Source organism: Ranitomeya variabilis, chromosome 5, assembly GCF_051348905.1.
Source record: "Ranitomeya variabilis isolate aRanVar5 chromosome 5, aRanVar5.hap1, whole genome shotgun sequence".
Classification (NCBI taxonomy): Eukaryota; Metazoa; Chordata; class Amphibia; order Anura; family Dendrobatidae; genus Ranitomeya; species Ranitomeya variabilis.
This window is the reverse complement of record NC_135236.1, coordinates 335,411,519-335,418,479: the sequence shown is the minus strand read 5'-3', so window position 1 is coordinate 335,418,479 and position 6,961 is coordinate 335,411,519.

The window sequence follows — 6,961 nt, the reverse complement described above, 5'->3', positions numbered from 1 at the left end:
AGACTGTTTGTTCCTGATGATTGGACCAGCAGAGTCATCTCGGAGGTTCATTCTTCTGCATTGGCAGGTCATCCTGGAATCTTCAGTACTAGGGATTTGGTGGCTAGGTCCTTCTGGTGGCCTTCCCTGTCTCGAGACGTACGAGTTTTTGTGCAGTCTTGTGATGTTTGTGCTCGGGCCAAGCCTTGTTGTTCTCGGGCTAGCGGATTGTTGTTATCCTTGCCTATTCCGAAGAGGCCTTGGACTCACATCTCTATGGATTTTATTTCTGATCTCCCTGCTTCTAAGAAAATGTCTGTCATCTGGGTGGTGTGTGACCGTTTTTCAAAGATGGTTCATTTGGTACCCTTGCCTAAGTTGCCTTCCTCATCCGAATTGGTTCCTCTGTTTTTTAAAAATGTGGTTCGCTTGCATGGTATTCCGGAAAATATCGTTTCTGACAGGGGGACCCAGTTCTTGTCTAGATTTTGGCGGGCATTCTGTGCTAGGATGGGCATTGATTTGTCTTTTTCTTCTGCGTTCCATCCTCAGACTAATGGCCAGACTGAGCTAACTAATCAGACCTTGGAGACTTATTTGAGGTGTTTTGTGTCTGCGGATCAGGATGACTGGGTTGCCTTTTTGCCGTTGGCAGAGTTTGCCCTCAATAATCGGGCTAGTTCTGCCACTTTGGTTTCTCCTTTCTTTTGCAATTCGGGGTTTCACCCTCGTTTTTCTTCCGGTCAGGTGGAGTCTTCGGATTGTCCGGGGGTGGATACTATGGTGGATAGGTTGCATTGGATTTGGGGACAGGTGGTGGACGGTTTGAAGTTGTCCCAGGAGAAGACTCAGCATTTTGCTAACCGCCGTCGTCGTGTTGGTCCTCGTCTTCGTGTTGGGGACTTGGTGTGGTTGTCTTCCCGTTTTGTCCCTATGAGGGTTTCTTCTCCTAAGTTTAAGCCTCGGTTCATCGGTCCTTATAGGATTTTGGAGATTCTTAACCCTGTATCCTTTCGTTTAGACCTTCCGGCATCTTTCGCTATCCATAATGTCTTCCATCGGTCGTTGTTGCGGAGGTATGAGGTGCCGGTTGTTCCTTCTACCGAGCCTCCTGCTCCTGTGCTGGTTGAGGGTGAATTGGAGTATGTTGTAGAGAAAATCTTGGACTCCCGTATTTCCAGACGGAGACTACAATATCTGGTTAAGTGGAAGGGCTATGGTCAAGAAGATAATTCTTGGGTAACTGCTTCTGATGTTCACGCCTCTGATTTGGTTCGTTCCTTTCATAGGGCTCATCCGGATCGCCCTGGTGGTTCTTGTGAGGGTTCGGTGCCCCCTCCTTGGGGGGGGGTACTGTTGTGAATCTGCTTTTGGGCTCCTTCTGGTGGTGGCTAGTGGTACTGGTGACTCGGGTCTGTTTTCTTTCTCAGTTCACCTGTTTTCATCAGTAGTGGGGTGTTCCTATTTAATCCTGCTCTTCAGTCATTGCCTTGCCGGCCATCAATGTAACCAGAGCCTTTCTGTTGCATGTTCCTGCTCCTAGACTACTGATCAGCTAAGTTGGACTCTTAGTCCTAAGTTTGTTTGCTTTTTTGTTCCAGTTTACAGTTAAGTCACTCTCTGTAGCTGGAAGCTCTTGTGGGCTGAAATTACCACTCCGGTGTCATGAGTTGACACATGAGTTTTAAAGTAATTTCAGGATGGTATTTTAAAAGGGTTTTCAGCTGACCGTGCAGTTCCCTTTTGTATCTTTCTACTATCTAGTAAGCGGACCTCGCTTTGCTGAACCTACCTTCATACTGCGTATGTCTTTTCCTCTGAACTCACCGTCAATATATGTGGGGGGCTTCTGTCTCCTTTTTGGGGGGAATTTCCCTAGAGGTAAGCCAGGTCTGTTTTTTCCTCTACTAGGGTAAGTTAGTTCTCCGGCTGGCGAGAGACGTCTAGGGATAAAACGTAGGCACGCCCCCCGGCCACTATTAGTTGTGTGGTAGGTTTAGCTCACGGTCAGCTCGAGATTCCATCACCCAAGAGCTCGTTCGTTATTTATGTGTCCTGACGTTCCCCTGCCATTGGGAACCATGACATTCCGGGTTCTAAGAATATTAAGGCTGATGCCCTTTCTAGGAGTTTTTTGCCTGATTCTCCTGAGGTCCTTGAACCGGTCGGCATTCTGAAAGAAGGGGTGGTCCTTTCTGCCATTTGCCCTGATTTACGGCGGGTTCTTCAGGAATTTCAGGCTGATAGACCTGACCGCTGTCCTGTGGGGAAATTGTTTGTTCCTGACAGATGGACTAGTAGAGTGATTTCTGAGGTTCACTGTTCTGTGTTGGCTGGTCATCCTGGTATTTTTGGTACCAGAGATTTGGTTGGTAGGTCCTTTTGGTGGCCTTCATTGTCACATAATGTGCGTTCTTTTGTGCAGTCCTGTGGGACTTGTGCGCGGGCCAAGCCTTGTTGTTCTCGTGCTAGTGGGTTACTTTTGCCATTGCCGGTCCCTGAGAGGCCCTGGACGCATATTTCTATGGATTTTATTTCTGATCTTCCGGTTTCCCAGAGGATGTCGGTTATCTGGGTTGTTTGTGACCGGTTTTCTAAGATGGTTCATTTGGTGCCTTTGCCTAAATTGCCTTCCTCTTCAGAGTTGGTTCCGTTGTTTTTTCAGCATGTGGTTTGTTTGCATGGTATTCAGGAGAATATTGTGTCCGACAGAGGTTCCCAGTTTGTTTCTAGGTTTTGGCGGGCCTTTTGTGCTAGGCTGGGCATTGATTTGTATTTTTCTTCTGCATTTCACCCTCAGACAAATGGCCAGACCGAGCGAACTAATCAGACTTTGGAGACTTATTTGAGATGCTTTGTGTCTGCCGATCAGGATGATTGGGTGGCCTTTTTGCCATTGGCCGAGTTTGCTCTTAATAATCGGGCTAGTTCGGCTACTTTGGTTTCGCCTTTTTTTTTGTAATTTTGGTTTTCACCCTCGTTTTTCTTCTGGGCAGGTTGAGCCTTCTGACTGTCCTGGTGTGGATTCTGTGGTTGACAGGTTGCAGCAGATTTGGGCTCATGTGGTGGACAATTTGGTGTTGTCTCAGGAGGAGGCTCAACGTTTTGCTAACCGTCGTCAGTGTGTTGGTTCCCGGCTTCGGGTTGGGGATTTGGTTTGGTTGTCTTCCCGTCATGTTCCTATGAAGGTCTCTTCCCCTAAGTTTAAGCCTTGGTTTATTGGTCCTTATAGGATTTCTGAGATTATTAATCCGGTGTCTTTTCAATTGGCGCTTCCGGCCTCTTTTGCTATCCATAATGTCTTCCATAGATCTTTATTGCGAAAATATGTGGTGCCCGTTGTTCCCTCTGTTGATCCTCCGGCCCCTGTTTTGGTTGATGGGGAGTTGGAGTATGTGGTTGAGAAGATTTTGGATTCTCGTTTTTCGAGGCGGAGGCTTCAGTACCTTGTCAAATGGAAGGGTTATGGCCAGGAGGATAATTCTTGGGTTTTTGCTTCTGATGTCCATGCTGCTGATCTGGTCCGTGCCGTTCATCTGGCTCGTCCTGATCGGCCTGGGGGCACTGATGAGGGTTCGGTGACCCCTCCTCAAGGGGAGGGTACTGTTGTGAATTCTGCTTTTGGGTTCCCTCCGGTGGTAGTAGGTGATAATGCAGTTGTCCCTGGGTTGCAGTCCTGGTCAGGTGTGTCTGCTGATTGCAGTTCTGACTGGGGTATTTAGGTGTGCAGGATTCATTAGTCCTTGCCAGTTGTCAATTGTTGTTGGGAGGTGTTGGACCTCTGCCTGGTTCCTCCTGCCTTTCTGCCAAATCAGCAAAGATAAGTGTCTGTTTTTTTTTCCCTGTGGCGCACATGCTGTGTGCTTCACAATTCAGTGCTCTTCTTTGTGTTTTCTTGTCCAGCTTAGACTGTGTCAGTATTTTCTCAGTCTTGTTGGATTCTCTGGAGTGGCAGATATACATTCCATGTCTTTAGTTAGATTGTGGAACTTTTTGTATTATCTGCTGTGGATATTTTGAAAGGGTTTTAATACTGACCGCCTAGTAATCTGTCCTATCCTTTCCTATTTAGCTAGAGTGGCCTCTTTTGCTAAATCCTGTTTTCTACCAGCGTGTGTCTATTCTTCTCCTACTCACAGTCATTATTCGTGGGGGGCTGCCTATCCTTTGGGGGTCTGCTCTGAGGCAAGATAGCATTCCTATTTCCATCTATAGGGGTATTTAGTCCTCCGGCTGTGTCGAGGTGTCTAGGGTTTGTTAGGCACACCCCACGGCTACTTCTAGTTGTAGTGTTAGTTCAGAATTTGCGGTCAGTACAGGTTCCACCGACTCCAGAGAAAGTTTTCATGCGGCTCCAAGGTCACCAGATCATAACATTGCACGCTACGGCTTCCGTTCCCAGAGATGCCTTGCGCGAATCACCTGGGATGACGTCTTGGTCACGCGACTGTGACATCACAAAGGTCCTTCATGCAAAGCATCCCTAGGAACGGAAAGTACCGGGAGCGCCGCTGAGGAGATCGGGGGCCGTCGAAAGGTGAGAATAACAATATTTGTTTTTTTTTAAATTATTTTTAACATTCTATCTTTTACTATTGATGCTACATAGGCAGCATCAATAGTAAAAAGTTGGTCACACTTGTCAAGCACTATACTTGACAAGTGTGACCAACCTGTTAATCACTTTTCCAAGCGATGCTTCAAATCGCTTGGAAAATGCAAGTATTCTGCAAGCTAAAAACGCTTGCAAAATGCTTGCGGGAAAATGCATGCGAATTCCGCATACATTTTACCGCGGCAGGGAGTTGCAGAAATGCTGCTGACATTTCCGCAGCATTTCTGCAATGTGGGCACATAGCCTAACAGCTCCTAATCTGTTAAATGATGCTGTTAATCTATGACAGCGGAATTTACAGTACAGTAGGTAGGAGAGTGTCCCTATTGGTGCTCCCATGATGCAATTGCAGGATGCAGACGGCTTGCCATGATGCCTTGGAGTCTGTTGAAGATCCCCGGACCTGTCATGCTTCTGGTTAGTGTTCATAGGAGACCGTGATTTTTACTATATACAGCAGTAATGAGGCATTGCTGTACATGTACAGAAAATTGGATGATCGCAGGTTCAAGTCCCTTAAGGAGACTAAAAACAACAGTGAAAAATGAAAAAAAAAGTTTCACAAATATAAAAAATATAAAAATTCAAATCAATCCCTATTAGCCCTTTAGGAATAAAGAAATCAAAAAATAAAAATGCACATATGTGGTACTGTTATATCCATAAAAGTCAGATCTATCAAAATATAAAATTGATTACCACAAGCTGTAAACAGCATAATGAGGAAAAAATTTAAACACCAGAATTATGTAAATGTACTGACCTGGAGAGTCATATTGCCAGGTCATTTTTACTGTATATCAAACATGGTAAACAAAAAACCCAAAAAACAATAGTAGAATTGCACTTTTTTTGCAATTTTGCCACACTTGGAATTTATTTCCTGTTTTCCAGTGAATCACATGATAAAATTATGGGCATCATTCAAAAGTACAACTCGTAAAAAACAAGGCGAAGTCAACTGTAAAATAAAAACGTTATTGCTCTTAGAAGAAGCGGAAAATGCAAACATGGAAAATAGCCACAGGGTTAACGCCACAGTTAAAGGGAACCTGTCACCCCCAAAATCGATGGTGAGGTAAGCTCATTTTCATCAGGGGCTTATCTACAGTATTCTGTAATGCTGTGGATAAGCCGCCGATGTTACCTGAAAGAGGAGAAAAAGACGTTAGATTATACTCACCCAGGGGCGGTCCCGCTCCGATGGGCGTCTCAGGTCTGGTCCAGCGCCTCCCATCTTCATTCCATGATGTCCTCTTCTGGTCTTCACGCCGCAGCTCCGGCGCAGGCGTAATTTGTCTGCTCTGTTGAGGGCAGAGCAAAGTACTGCAGTGCGCAGGCGCCGGGAAAGGTCAGAGAGGCCCAGCACCTGCGCACTGAAGTACTTTGCTCTGCCCTCAACAGGGCAGACAAAGTACGCTTGCGCCGGAGCCGCGGCGTGAAGATCAGAAGAGGACGTCATGGAATGAAGATAGGAGGCGCCGGAGCGGACCTGAGACACCCATTTGACCGGACCGCAGTGGGACCGCTCCTGGGTGAGTATAATCTAACCTCTTTTTCTCCTCTTTCAGGTAACATTGGGGGCTTATCTACAGCATTACAGAATGCTGTAGATAAGCCCTTGATGCCGGTGAGGTTACCTCACCATCGATTTTGGGGGTGACAGGTTCCCTTTAAATTTGCTAATTAAACAATAGAGTTAAAATATATAAATAATACATTACTATGCAATAAAATCCTAGTCCTAGTGTTGAAAAAGGGCAAACAGAATTTCAACATTTAGCTCCATATCTGTCACGATTCATTATAGGATTCTTAGCAGCTCTGGTTCTGTTATAATTTAAATGTTATTTTTTCCTTTTGGTCCAGCAAGGGTTAATGTCATTATCCTTGCTGGCAGCTGTTTTTAGGCTGGTAACATAGTAACATATTTATTAAGGTTGAAGGAAGACTTTAAGTCCATCTAGTTCAACCCATAGCCTAACCTAACATGCCCTAACATGTTGATCCAGAGGAAGGCAAAAAACCCCATGTGGCAAAGTGTAAGCTCCACTTTGGGGAAAAAAATTCCTTCCCGACTCCACATATGGCAATCAGACTAGTTCCCTGGATCAACGCCCTATCAAGGAATCTAGTATATATTACCTGTAACATTATACTTTTCAAAAAAGATATCCAGTCCCCTCTTACATTTTAGCAATGAATTACAACATCATACGGCAGAGAGTTCCATAGTCTCACTGCTCTTACAGTAAAGAACCCGCATCTGTTGTTATGCTTAAACCTTCTTTCCTCCAGACATAAAGAATGCCCCCTTGTCCCTGTCTCAGGTCTATGATTAAGAAGATCATCAGAAAGGTCTTTGTA